Raw genomic sequence first — 13,185 nt, 5'->3', positions numbered from 1 at the left:
ATCTAGAGGATGCTAAAAGACTTTGAAGTGAGATATGGAGCTGAACTCGCTTCAAAGCCGGTAAGTAATGGCTGTTAGCAGCAGCCAGAACGCAGTTAATGCCAGACCTCGGCGATCACAGCAATGTCCGTAACTAACACTTTAGATGCTGTGATCAAAGTTGATTGCGGCATCTTAAAGTGCAAATTACTGGTGCCAGTGGGTTTTAGGGGGGCTGATCGGGACCTACGTGGGGTGATGCAGGGTCCTATTTAGCTGACATGACAACGGAGGCCCCTACCTCAGGAATTGTATTTTGTTAAAGGGGAACTCCGATACAGAACATATTATTCCCTATCCACAGGGTCCAACCGCAGGGACCCCCCCCTCCCCCACTCTCTCGTGCCATGCACCCTGGCTCTTCTCATGGACGGAGCGACCTCAGCACCATGTATGGATTACTGTCGACCACTGCACGAAGAGGTGGCTGACACGTCCCTCCGTGTATCTCTATGGGAGAGCCAGAGATACATGAATGCTGTATCTCCGGCTTTCCCATAGAGATACACGGAGGGACACGTCGGCCACCTCTTCGCGCAGTGGTCGACAGTAATCCATGCATGGTGCTGAGGTCGCTCTGTACATTAGAAGAGCCAGGGTGCACGACAGGAGATAGCAAGGGGTCCCAGCGGTCAGACCCTCTGCAATCAGACAATTATCTTGCATCCTGTGAGTAGGAGAGGATAAGATGTTCTGTACCAGAGTTCCTTTTTAACATATGTAAGGCTTTTACTAACATTTCTAAAAAAAAAAAAGAAAAAAAATTATAATTAAGTGCCTTTTTTTAATTTGAGCCCCTGCCCTCCAAAATGTCTGTGCACGTCCCTGGAGCCCTGCATGTCTTCAGTGTACAGAGCCCTGCATGTCCTCAGTGTAGAGAGCCCTACATGTCTTCAGTGTACAGAGCCCTGCATGCCCTAAGTGTACAGAGACCTGCATGTCCTCAGTGTACAGAAACGTGCATGTCCTCAGTATAGGGAGCCCTGCTTGTTCACCCACATTGCCTGTATTTGGTCTCCTCACAGACACAGGCAATAGCTGCAGGGACAAAAATTATACACATTTTTTAACCAATGTATATTACAAATATATATATGTTATTTTCTACATTATATAAAAAGTTTTTGCTAATGACCATTACACTTTAACCTCTTGGGGACGCAGGGCATACAGGTACGCCCTGCATCCCCAGTCCTTAAAGAGTACCTATCATCAACTACACTTTCCCTAATCCCCCTCCCCATCTGTCCCTGACTATAACTAACTATCTCTATCCCTGTACTTTTTTTTTTTAATTCAAAACCCCCTGTAAATACCTCTTTTCTTCTATCTTCAGTAGCTCAGTTTGGAGCTGTGTGTGAGGGGAGGAAGTGGGCGTTGCCCGTCAGGCGAGACGTCATCTGATGCCTGCCAGGGCTGGCTTCCGCCCTTCTTCCTGTAGGTATGATAAACACTATATTATATAAATAATTACATATATATATATATATATATATATATATATATATATATATATATATACAGTACAGACCAAAAGTTTGGACACACCTTCTCATTCAGAGTTTTCTTTATTTTCAAGACCATGAAAATTGTAGATTCACACTGAAGGCATCAAAACTACTTTTGCTTTGCACACTCTTGGCATTCTCTTGATGAGCTTCAAGAGGTAGTCACCTGAAATGGTCTTCCAACAGTCTTGAAGGAGTTCCCAGAGATGCTTAGCACTTGTTGGCCCTTTTGCCTTCACTCTGCGGTCCAGCTCACCCCAAACCATCTCGATTGGGTTCAGGTCCTGTGATTGTGGAGGCATGATCATCTGGCACAGCACCCCATCACTCTCCTTCTTGGTCGAATAGCCCTTACACAGCCTGGAGGTGTGTTTGGGGTCATTGTCCTGTTGAAAAATAAATCCCCAACAGTGTCACCAGCAAAGCACCCCCACAACATCACACCTCCTCCTCCACACCAGCACACCTGTGAAGTGAACACCATTTCAGGTGACTACCTCTTGAAGCTCAACAAGAGAATGCCAAGAGTGTGCAAAGCAGTACTCAAAGCATAAGGTGGCTACTTTGAAGAACCTAGAATATGACATATTTTCAGTTGTTTCACAATTTTTTGTTATGTATATAATTCCACATGTGTTAATTCATAGTTTTGATGCCTTCAATGTGAATCTACAATTTTCATAGTCATGAAAATAAAGAAAACTCTGAATGAGAAGGTGTGTCCAAACTTTTGGTCTGTACTGTATATATATATATATATATATATATATATATACCTGTATGAATAATTTTTGGAGACTGCGAGATAACCTGCATAAAAAAACAAACACATTTATAATATATACCAAAGGAAGACCTCGATCACATGTGTGGGATACTCCAGGGGAGACCCGATGTGTCCTAAATGCAAAACAACCTTCCACTGACTCGGGGCCAGCGCGCGCCAGCTCTCCTTGTCAGGGGGCATATCCTAAAGACGCTGCTGGCCGGCCGATTCAGGAGTGCGCCCTGCACTGGCGCGAGCGCAGTGCTCGCTCCCGCCTGTCTGACATAGAATACAGGCTTTTTTTTTTTTTAATACATCCAATTAGAAAGTTGTTTAATATTTAATAAACTTTAACATGTCAAAAACATTCTTGATGATAGGTACTCTTTAAGGACCCAGGGCGTACCTGTACAGTATACAGAATAGGGACGGCAATACACATCACATTCCCAGAATGATGATTCAGAGCATAGGGTTTGGGGGGGGGGGGCATCATTTTTACTTTTGGCTATACTCTGGGTCATCGTTCTGGGAAAATAATTGGCATTTCAGTAGTGAAATTGCAATTTTCATTTTCCCCAAACTACACCTCATCCATTCCTGGAAAATAAAATTTAGGGAACACCTGTCTGTTCCAAATCTCCACTTATTGTTTGTAATAGGCTCATATGTGGGTGTTCCTTTCTTGTATTTTCCTCTGAATGTATGTAACTGTCAGATAGGTCCGTAAAAAACCATTGGCCTCAAATGTGTTCTCCCTCATGAGCTCTGTAGTATTTCCAGGCGACAATTCGGAGTCGCATGTTAGTTGTTCCCAGAAAGATGGAGAGCAGAGCATAGGTTGAAAATTGTAATTTTCAAAAGCTACCCTTCATCCATATCCTGGAAAATAAATTTAGGAAACACCAGTGCGTTCAAAATGTCCTCCTTACCCCTATACCCATTCCTCAGGGGGGGTACTTTCTGTAATGGTGTCACATGTGGGTGTTTCATTTTTGTATTTTCTCTGAATGTATGTAACCGTCAGCTACTGATATGCCATAGGCCTCAAATGCAAACAGACCTCTATGACTTCTGAGCCTTGTTGTGCGCCCGCCCAGCACGTTACCCCATATGTGGATGTATTTCTATAGTCAGGAGAAAAAGCCCTCCAAAATGTGTAACCCAATTTCTCCCATTACCCCTTGTGAAAATGTTAAAAATTGGGTAACCCCAGCATTTTAGAGTAAAAAAAAAAAAAAACCTGTGAAGTGTAAGTACCCCATGTTACCTTCCTTGAGGGGTGTAGTTTCAAAATTGTGGTCACTTACCGGGATTTTTTTTTTTTTTAGATTTTATGTCAGAACCTCAACCATTGTAGTGCAAATCACCACTTTAGGCCTCAAATCTTATTGGTGCTGTCTCACTCTTAAGCCCTGTTTTGCACCCGCATAGTGATTTACCACCTTATATGGGGTATTCCCTTATTCTGGAGAAATTGGGCTACAATTTTTTGGGAGCTTTTTTTTCTCTTACTACTTGTGAAACAAAAAAAAATTGGGTAATACCAGCAAATCAATGCTTCAAAATAATTTTTTTTAGTTTTTACGGCCCACTGTTCAAAAAACATGTGAGGTGTAAGTACTCGGGGTGTAGTTTCTAAAATAGTGACGTGGGGTTTCTGCTGTTCTTGCACAATGGGGGCTATGTAAACGAAAATGGACCCAACTTCAATTCCAACAAATTTTTCACTCCAAAAGCCCAAAGGCTCTCCTTCTATTCTGAGCATAGCAGTGCACCCACAGAGTCACCACAATACAGACCCCCTTTACATAATATAGCCCCCTCCCCGCCCTTTCATAATTCAGACCCCAGTTGTGTTGCCTAATAATATACAGTTACATTAACTGACTCACAATTAACGGCTTTTACAATCCGCCGCGGCCTCTTTTCTTTTGTTCGCCATCTGGCTCAGACCACCATGATGACTTCTTCCAGCAAAAAACCATCACTGCAGCATCTGCAGGACAAACATCTTAGTCTCCAGTGCACTCCCCAGAAGTGCAAAATTCACTGGAGTTTATTCCATTCCAAACAGTGTTATAGAGCAAACAATGTTTCAGCGACCTGTCTTTGTCAAGCATGAGAGGCAATGGAACGTAGCATGCTCTGTAACACTGTTTTGAATGGAATAAACTGCACTGTATTCTGCACTTTATACTTTGGTGAGCTACGATTTTCCTTGGATATAAGTAGGTAGTTAGCTATGCAGGTAGGTAAGTAGATATAGAGGTAAGTTCATAGGTAGGTAGCAAGGTATGTAAATGGATAGCTATGTATGTAGGTAGGTACTAGCAAGTAGATAGTTAGGTTATTAGGTTGCTATGTAGGTAAGTAGCTATGTAGGTAGGTAGCCAGATGGCTAAGTAGGTGGATATGTAGCCAGGAAATTAATTAGAGAAGTAGCCAGTGCTCCTTCACATAAAAATCATCCCCCTCCCTGTCACTTACACCCCCCCATCATTACTTGCACCGGCGTCTGTGCTGTGTGCGGGCAGAGGTCATAGGTCTCCTCTCAGTGAAGCAGCAGGTCCTGCAGCTCACACTGAGAGGAAGCTTTAACTGTGCGTGTGCACACACAGCTTAAAGCGGCGCTCGCTCACCTGGGGATCCGGGACAAGTGTCCTGGATCCCCATTAGCGGAGCCAGACGTGCCACACAAAAGCACCCCGCGTGCCATGAATGGCACATGCGCCTGGGGTTGCCGACCTCTTCCCCAAAGGAAGGAGGCTCCTGCTGCAGCTGCCAGTGATCTTACAATTAGAACTAGGACAGTGAGGAAGAGAAGGAAGGGTGATATGGCTAAGCGCCTGGGAAAGAGATATTTATATTATACTTCTCAGTTTCAGTTTTAATGTGAGACAAAATATGATAAAATAAATTTTTTTTGGGGGGGGGGGAGATGAGTTGTGTAGTGACCATGCAAGTTCACAGAAGCTCATCTCCCGCTTCAGACCCCCACCGGTCAGATATTGTTGGCCTAACCTGAGAATGAGCCATGAAAAAAAACTAAAAACTTTACAGTGCAGAAAGTAAGTCATAGGGTCTGACTGACTGCCATTAGAGTTAAAAATTATATCTTTTTTAATTGTTACTCCATGTTAACATTTTTTCCCCTCCCCATGTACATATGAAAGATTGAATTCCATGGGTAAATATTTTTTACCCACTATGCAAATTTCTTCTCACTTTTCATGATTAAATCGCAGAACAGCTCTGCTAACTTCTTACATTATCCTGAAAGTGTCTATATACATTCAGCACAGGATAACATTAAATTTAAATATATATGTAACACTTACCTTAGAACACCATGTCGCTATGCTACCGAATAAAATGTTTTAGCTTAACCGTTTAAATCCAAGTCTCACCTTTTATTATAGTAATTGAAGTTTGCCACCAGACGAGGGTGCAGGTCCTCCATAGGGAAGGGCTGCGGTTCCCGCAGTCAATCACCCAGGAAAATGCTTAGGCAAAGTAAAATAAATTATGTTCTCATTTTGTGACAGCTGTTACTCAAAAGGAGCTAAAAAAAAATGTCAATCTCAAACAAGAACTGGAAGTTTTATTAAATAGTAGTCATAGTACAAAAATGGAGCATCTATGGTAGATAGGGAAGGCTTGGCTTCAACGTCACTGTTTCAAACAACTTCCATCCACAACATAACCTAAGGGATTTCTAATATATTTGTAAATAACTTCACAAATAATTCCTTACCCCTGAAAAACCGCTCTAAAGTCCCTCCACCAGGGGGAAGATTTAGCAAAATCTGTACATAGAGGAAAATTGGTGAAGTTGCCCATAGCAACCAGATTGCTTCTTTCATTTTTTTAACCCCTTAAAAAGGACACAGCCCATTTTGGCCTTAAAGGAGAAATCCAGAGTATAAAAATTGTCCCCCATACTGCCGGCAGTAAAAAAATAACAATGTACATACCTTCCTCCGCTCCCCCGGGGCCTCTGGTAACCGTCTCCGGTCTCCGCCGTGATCCTCTTCCTGGCTGCCGGTGGTCGGAGAGTCTTACTGCGCTCAGCCAATCACCAGCCGCAGTGAAGTCCCGACTCGGCCGGCAATAGGCTGAGCGGCAGTGTGACGTTTTCGGCCCCGGCAGCAGGTGCCGGTGTAGTGAAGAATTTTGTGTCCTGAAGCACACTCACACTGCCGCTAAGCCTATCACTGACCGAGTCGGATTTCGCTGCGGCTGGTGATTGGCTGAGAGCAATTTGATTCTCCGACCACCGGCAACCAGGAAGTGGATCCCGACGGAGACCAGAGCCGGTTACCGGAGGCCCCGGGGGAGCGGAGGAAGGTATGTACATCTTTATTTTTTTTACTGCTGGCAGTATGGGCGACAGTTTTTATACTCCGGAGTTCTCCTTTAAGGACCAGACCAATTAGATTTTTGCATTGTTTTTTTTTTCCCTCCTCGTCTTCTAAAATCCATAACTCTTGTATTTCCATCCACAGACCCATGTCAGGGCTTGTTTTTTGCATGATCCATTGTACTTTGTAACGACACATTTTACAAGAAAAAAATATATGGCGAAAAAATTATTATTTGTGTGAGGAAATTTAAATGAAAATCGCAATTTATCAAATTTTGCAGTGTTTTTGTTTTCATTCTGTACACTTTACAGTGAAAATTACATCAATGGGCAGAGAGAGATGGTCCGGCACTTACAGGACTAGGACTCAGGTGAGCTAACCATGAATGATAGTGGTGAGCGTGGAGAACCTCAGGTATATCGTAGGTAGCGGTGGTGCATACATCCAAAACAGCAAATATCCAAAGGTAAAAAGAGAACAGGATTGCACTCACCATCCAACGAATCTTTATTAAATGCCAGACATATCAAGCAGGGTGTGCAGATGTGGAGGCGGGGACGTGAACCGGAACAGACCGTTTCGCACACTTGCGGCGCTTCTTCCAGCCGGTATACGCCTGCCGCACGAGAAGTGATGTCTTATATAGGAGTCACAGTGGGCGGCGTAGGGGTCACGTGTCAAAACAATGGGAATTCAATTCGGTCATTGAGTCCAAGGATGCCAGTAGCTCCCAGCTTCAATATCCAATGTGCCTTTTTCAGTAAAGTATTTGGTAGGGAGATAACCCTTTCTATGCCGGCAAACTTTAGGACTCTTGGATCGCTGGCATGGGCTTCTTTTACGTGGTCAACTAATCTGGGGGCACCGACTCCAGTACGGATAGATCTCACATGCTCCCGAAAATGAACGTGGAGGGGCCGGATGGTTTTACCAAGGTGAAAGAAGACACATGGGCACGTGATGACATAGACGAGAAAGTTAGAGCAGCAGGTAATGAAGTCCTTAACAAAGTGACGATAACCCCCTAATTGTAAAGAGCTGGTAGATAGATTTTGGGTGCAAAAAGAGCAGGATCTACATGGAAAATTTCCCTTTGGTGCAGTGTTTTTTAGCCATCCACTTCCGCTCATTGGTACAGCCTGGTTCGGACCTGAAAAACTCTAAGTTTGTCACCTAACATTTTCTATATGTTAACAGGGGTGCATTCGATGTGCACCCCGGTCTCCTGTACCTATGCTAATCTGTTTTTGGCTGCTTTTGAACGTAGATACGTCTTTTCCTCGATGAATCCATATGTCATCAATATTAAACTTTTTCTTAGGTATGTTAACGATATTTTAATCGTGTGGGAAGGGTCAGAAAATGACTTCCAGGCATTAGTCACATACCTAAATGCAACCAACCGTGAAAACATGCTTTTCACATCTGAATATGGTGACTCCGAACTCACTTTCCTCAATCTGAAATTAGTAATCACTGAGGGTCAACTACACACACAAGGTAACAGAAAAAGCATTGCTCATAATTTCCTCCTCCATTTCAATAGTTCACACCCCGATCACGTAAAAATGAGTATTCCTTACTCCCAATTTTTACATTTAAAAAGTCAATAGCGACGATGAGAATTTTATTGCTCAAGCCACTGACTTAAAGAAACGGCTATTTGAACAAGGGTACCCACCATCAATCATTAATGAGAGTTACCCCAAGGATTTGACTGTTTAACGCTCCACTCTATTGCGCCCAAAATCTAGACTAAACCAAAAACCTAAAAGATTAGTTTTTTTCTCTGGCTGTTGGTAAAATTGTATTTTGATATCTATGTTCTCTGTGTATATATATATATATATATATATATATATATATATATATATATATTATGTGTGTGTCTAACTTTAGATGGTGTTGGCTGGTTTTATCTAGTTTCAATTAACCACTGTCCTAGTCCTGGCCAGCGCCCAGAAGGTGGAAAACTATCCAAATGACCTTGGTAAATAATGAGGCTTTTGTTGGATAACAAGCTTTTTGTATGATAAGGAAGAAAGTGTAAAGGAACCCTGTCATTGGTAATAAAGTTATACACCATTATCCACCGGGATTCCTTAGCCAATATACTTACACTTAGAGTGTTGCCATATAAAAGAGCTTTAATCTATTTTGGGGTATGATTTTCTCCTGCGGAGCTGTTTCTCTGCATGTAAGAGATCATCCACCAGTATCGATACATGTGCATTAAATCTGTTAATCAAAATGGCTGAAGTTGACTTATCACAGGGAGAAAAAGATCCTAACAAATGGTCCTCCGAGCCGGAATCAGAGAGTGGATTTTGAGTCGAACGGTGCTGACCAAAATACTCAGTGAGTATTGAGTCTAAGTCGCTGAGGACAAAAGACCCCCAGCTCAATGTTAGCTGTGAAACAGGGGCTGGTTGGTATCGGGACCCAGGCCCACCTTCTGGTTCCGAACCTGATTGATCCAGTCCTCCAAGTCGTTTGAGAGGTAAGTCAGACTGTTTTTCTCTTTCTTTCTCTTTTCTTGAGGTGATTTCAGTTTTGCACACCGGCACTATTGTTGATCGTATAACAACTTGGTAACATAGTGGCCGAAGACAGGCACTGTGTTGATACCAGATAGAGCAGTGGTTCTCAACCATTTTTTTTGCCTGAATACCCTTGACATCCCATTCCCAAATTAGAGCCATTTTGTAATGATTATAGTATAATTCATATGCTTTACTTTCCTCTATAACGGGACCCTGTTCCTCTCCCTATGTTTACTTCTCACGGCAGCCCAGTGCCCACGTTTCCCCTTTGCAGTCTTCCTGCTCCGCTTCTCGGTGCGGTGACATCAGCCTACTATTTCTCTCAAAGTGGCCCTGACCAGTACCAGTGGCTGTGGTTGCCATTACTGATTTTTTGAAGTACCCCCTGGAGAACTGCTAAGTGCCACTGGGGGTACTTGTACCCCAGGTTCAGAACCACTGAGATAGAGAGATCTGGATAACACAGGGGCCAAAGAGGCTTTCCTGGGGTGTAGCCTAATATAAATATGACACTACCTGCTGTCCGGGACAGACAACAAAAAGATTAGTACCTGATAGAGAGATTGAGTTATTGATTCTGTACAGAAGTGGCTACAAGTAAGGCCTTTTTCACACTATGAAATAGTTCAGTTTAGGAACTTCCGTCACAAGTTCCGTCACTATATCGGGGAAAACCTACCGTTACAAAACCCCTGACGGCCGTGACTAAATCGCATTGCAGCCTATTGGGTTTTATAACTGCCCGTTTGCACCCATATATGCCCGTAATTCATTACGGACGTGATACAGTGATGGGACATCGTGGCGGAAAAATTACTGCACGTAGTAATTTTTCCGCCACAATGTCCCTTCACTGTATCACGTCCGTAATGAATTACGGGCATATACGGGTGCAAACGGGCAGTTACAAAACCCCATAGGCTGCAATGCGATTTAGTCACGGCCGTCAGGGGTTTTGTAACGGCAGGTTTTCCCAGATATAGTGACGGAACTTGTGACGGAAGTTCCTAACCGGAACTATTTCATAGTGTGAAAGAGGACTAATCTAAAAAGATTACGGAAAAGCTACTGTTACTTTCTGCTGTGCAACTTGCAATCAAGAAGTGAATGTATTCTACTAGTCCACCGGTTTCTTCTCCTTTTGTTCCTCCAGCTGTTGAAAACCCCAGGGTTAATCTGTCTTTCCTTGCTCCTGTTTTTTTTGGAACATTTTTGTTATTCTTTGTGTACGTGTTTATTTACTACTTTGTCTGTTATAGAAGTCCGAGAGGGGGTTATTCCTGTTTTCTACTTTATTCTTTGGACACCTAGAATAGATCATGATGGGGAATAGATTTTGTAAGGGATCTGCTTGCACTTGTTTGTCTTGCTGCCACATTCCACCTGCTCCTTTAGAGGGAGATATGACACTTATGCAAAGCACAGATCCAAATAATGTCAAATACTGTCACAAATGGGAAAGAGATTGTAGGTTTAATGGGAAATTAACTGTTAGAGTGCCAAGACCTTGTAGATAAAATTTAATCCTTTGGTCCCAAAGACCAAAGAAGATACGGTCTGTCGGTGGCTGAAGAATGGCTGCAGCAGGCACAGAATAGGGTAGACAACCAGAACAAAAAGATGGGTAGTTTATGTAAGCCTCAAAATCAATTGCCCTTGGTAGATGAAGAGGACGACATTGTGTGTTATGCATGACGGCCACTGCCCTACCATTCCTTACCTATAGCACAACCTAAAATTCCTCGCGTACCATTAATCAATCCTGCCCTGTCCCCAGCAAAGAATACTACTCCCACACAAGTGTCTCCTTCTGGCCTAGCCCAGGTCCTCTCTGTGAAGTGGAAAGTTTTTTAACAAGGGGTTAGGGGATTATCGTCACTTTAAGGACTTTATTACCTGCCGCTCTAACTTTCTCGTATATGTATATGCCCATGTGGCCTCTTTTAAGTTGGTAAAACCAGCCGCCCCCTACACGTTTGGTTTCGGGAGCATGTGAGACCTATCTGTACTGGAATTGGTGCCCCCAGATTAGTTGGCCACGTAAAAGAAGCCCATGCCAGCGATCCAAGAGTCCTAAAGTTCACCCTCACTGAAAGCGTTAAAACACGCTGCTTTACTGAAAAAAGAAGAACATTGGATATTGAAGCTACCGGCATCCTTGTACTCAATGACCAAGTTCAATTGGCACCCTTTCTATAAAAAAAGACTACATTCAATACCATTCATCTATATCCACCTGTACAGTTAACTTGTTATTTATTATAAACACAATGGAGAGGCTCCTGTCTGTCTGACCGTCACTGAGGACCCGAGCAACCCAACAAACACCTATACCCACGGTGTATAAAAATAGGAACAATATGGAAAAAATAAATGGGGCTCGAGGGTCAAAGATATCTGGTTTAAATTAATCAATATTTATTAATATTAATATAAAATGCAAAATAGACCAAATAGGGATGTACAGGGCCCTTGTACCTCCCTAATTAAATACACAATAAATATATGATAATCCCAATATAAAAAACTAAAAATAATAACAACTATAAAATGCAATTTGAGCCTGTGATATCAATATAGCGATCTACTGATCCTGAGGAACAGCACAGTATAAATGTTCATTCAAATGCTCTTGTTTCCAGAGATCTTCAATATAGAAAAGATAAAATGTAGCCGCTACAGATGCCAGTTAATCAATTGATGCGGTGGTACTGTATCTGTCCAAACATTGGCAACTAGATCTCACCGACACAGTGATACAATGTGGCACTTTGTGAACAGTGAACAGTCACTTGAAATCAATCTTTAAGCATTTCTGCGTATGCCATACATCAAAATAGCCAGTCTGCAATACATTCCATATAATGCTCACCACTCCGGGGTGTCACGGATCTCCCTTCAGTGTAGTCCTGGGGGCCGGCTGTATAGCGTCTTATGACCGGTGCCTTGCCTCGGTCAGGGATCGTGCTGCTGGAGTCTCGGCCAACTCCTAAGAGCGCAGCACTAAGTGGTGGGCACCGTTTGGGGGGACTGCAGCGCTGTCACGCGGAGTCCCTTGGTCGGACCAACTTGGAATGATGGTGGTCTGTAAACCTCAATTCCTTATTGTAGATGGCCCGATTGGCTTCTCACTTGTAGTTGTTATAACGGCTGTATGCGGTAAGCAGAGTGAGTAACCCGGCGGCGTTCCTCGTGCACAGGTCGCGCGCTCGGGAGATGGTTCACTGTAGTAAATGCCTTGGATCTGGCGAATGATCGCTATTCTGTCAGAAGAGTGTTCTATAATAACAGGCTCAATATCGCAAAATTAAAATCGCTGGACGCGTTTCAAAACCTTCCTCGGTTTTTTCTTCAGCAGCGGAACGTCACTTGTTATTTACCTGTATTTCTTTTGCTAGAATTCTGCTGTTCACAGATGCATGTCAGTCCCGATCTGTTTATTTTATTCACATGCTCACATTGTTTTAATACGTGACCCCCCTACGCCGCCCACTGTGACTCCTATATAAGACATCACTTCTCGTGCGGCAGGCGTATACCAGCTGGAAGAAGTGCCACAAGTGCGCAAAACAGTCTGCACACCCTGCTTGATATGTCTGGCATCTAATAAAGATTCGTTGAATGGCGAGTGCAATCCTGTTCTCTTTTTACCAGTGAAATTTACATGTCTTTATTCTGTGGGTCAATACAAATAAAAGGATACCCATGATTTCTATTGATGTACTGCTTTAAAAGAAAACTTTTTTACATTTATGCTGTTCACCGTATGGGATCATTAACATATTTTGATAGTTTGGACATTTACACACTGCAATACCATGTTTAATTGTGTTTTGGGGTAAAATGTGAAAAAGGAGCGATTTACATTTTTACAGGGGGATTTTTCAAATTTTTATGCTTTTTTAACTTTTTAAACTTATGTCCCCATATTGGAATATTTATAGACATAGGCATAGCACTGC

The sequence above is a fragment of the Hyla sarda genome, chromosome 8 (assembly GCF_029499605.1).
Source record: "Hyla sarda isolate aHylSar1 chromosome 8, aHylSar1.hap1, whole genome shotgun sequence".
Lineage (NCBI taxonomy): Eukaryota > Metazoa > Chordata > Amphibia > Anura > Hylidae > Hyla > Hyla sarda.
The sequence above is the reverse complement of the archived record's forward strand: the minus strand, read 5'-3'. Positions refer to the sequence as shown.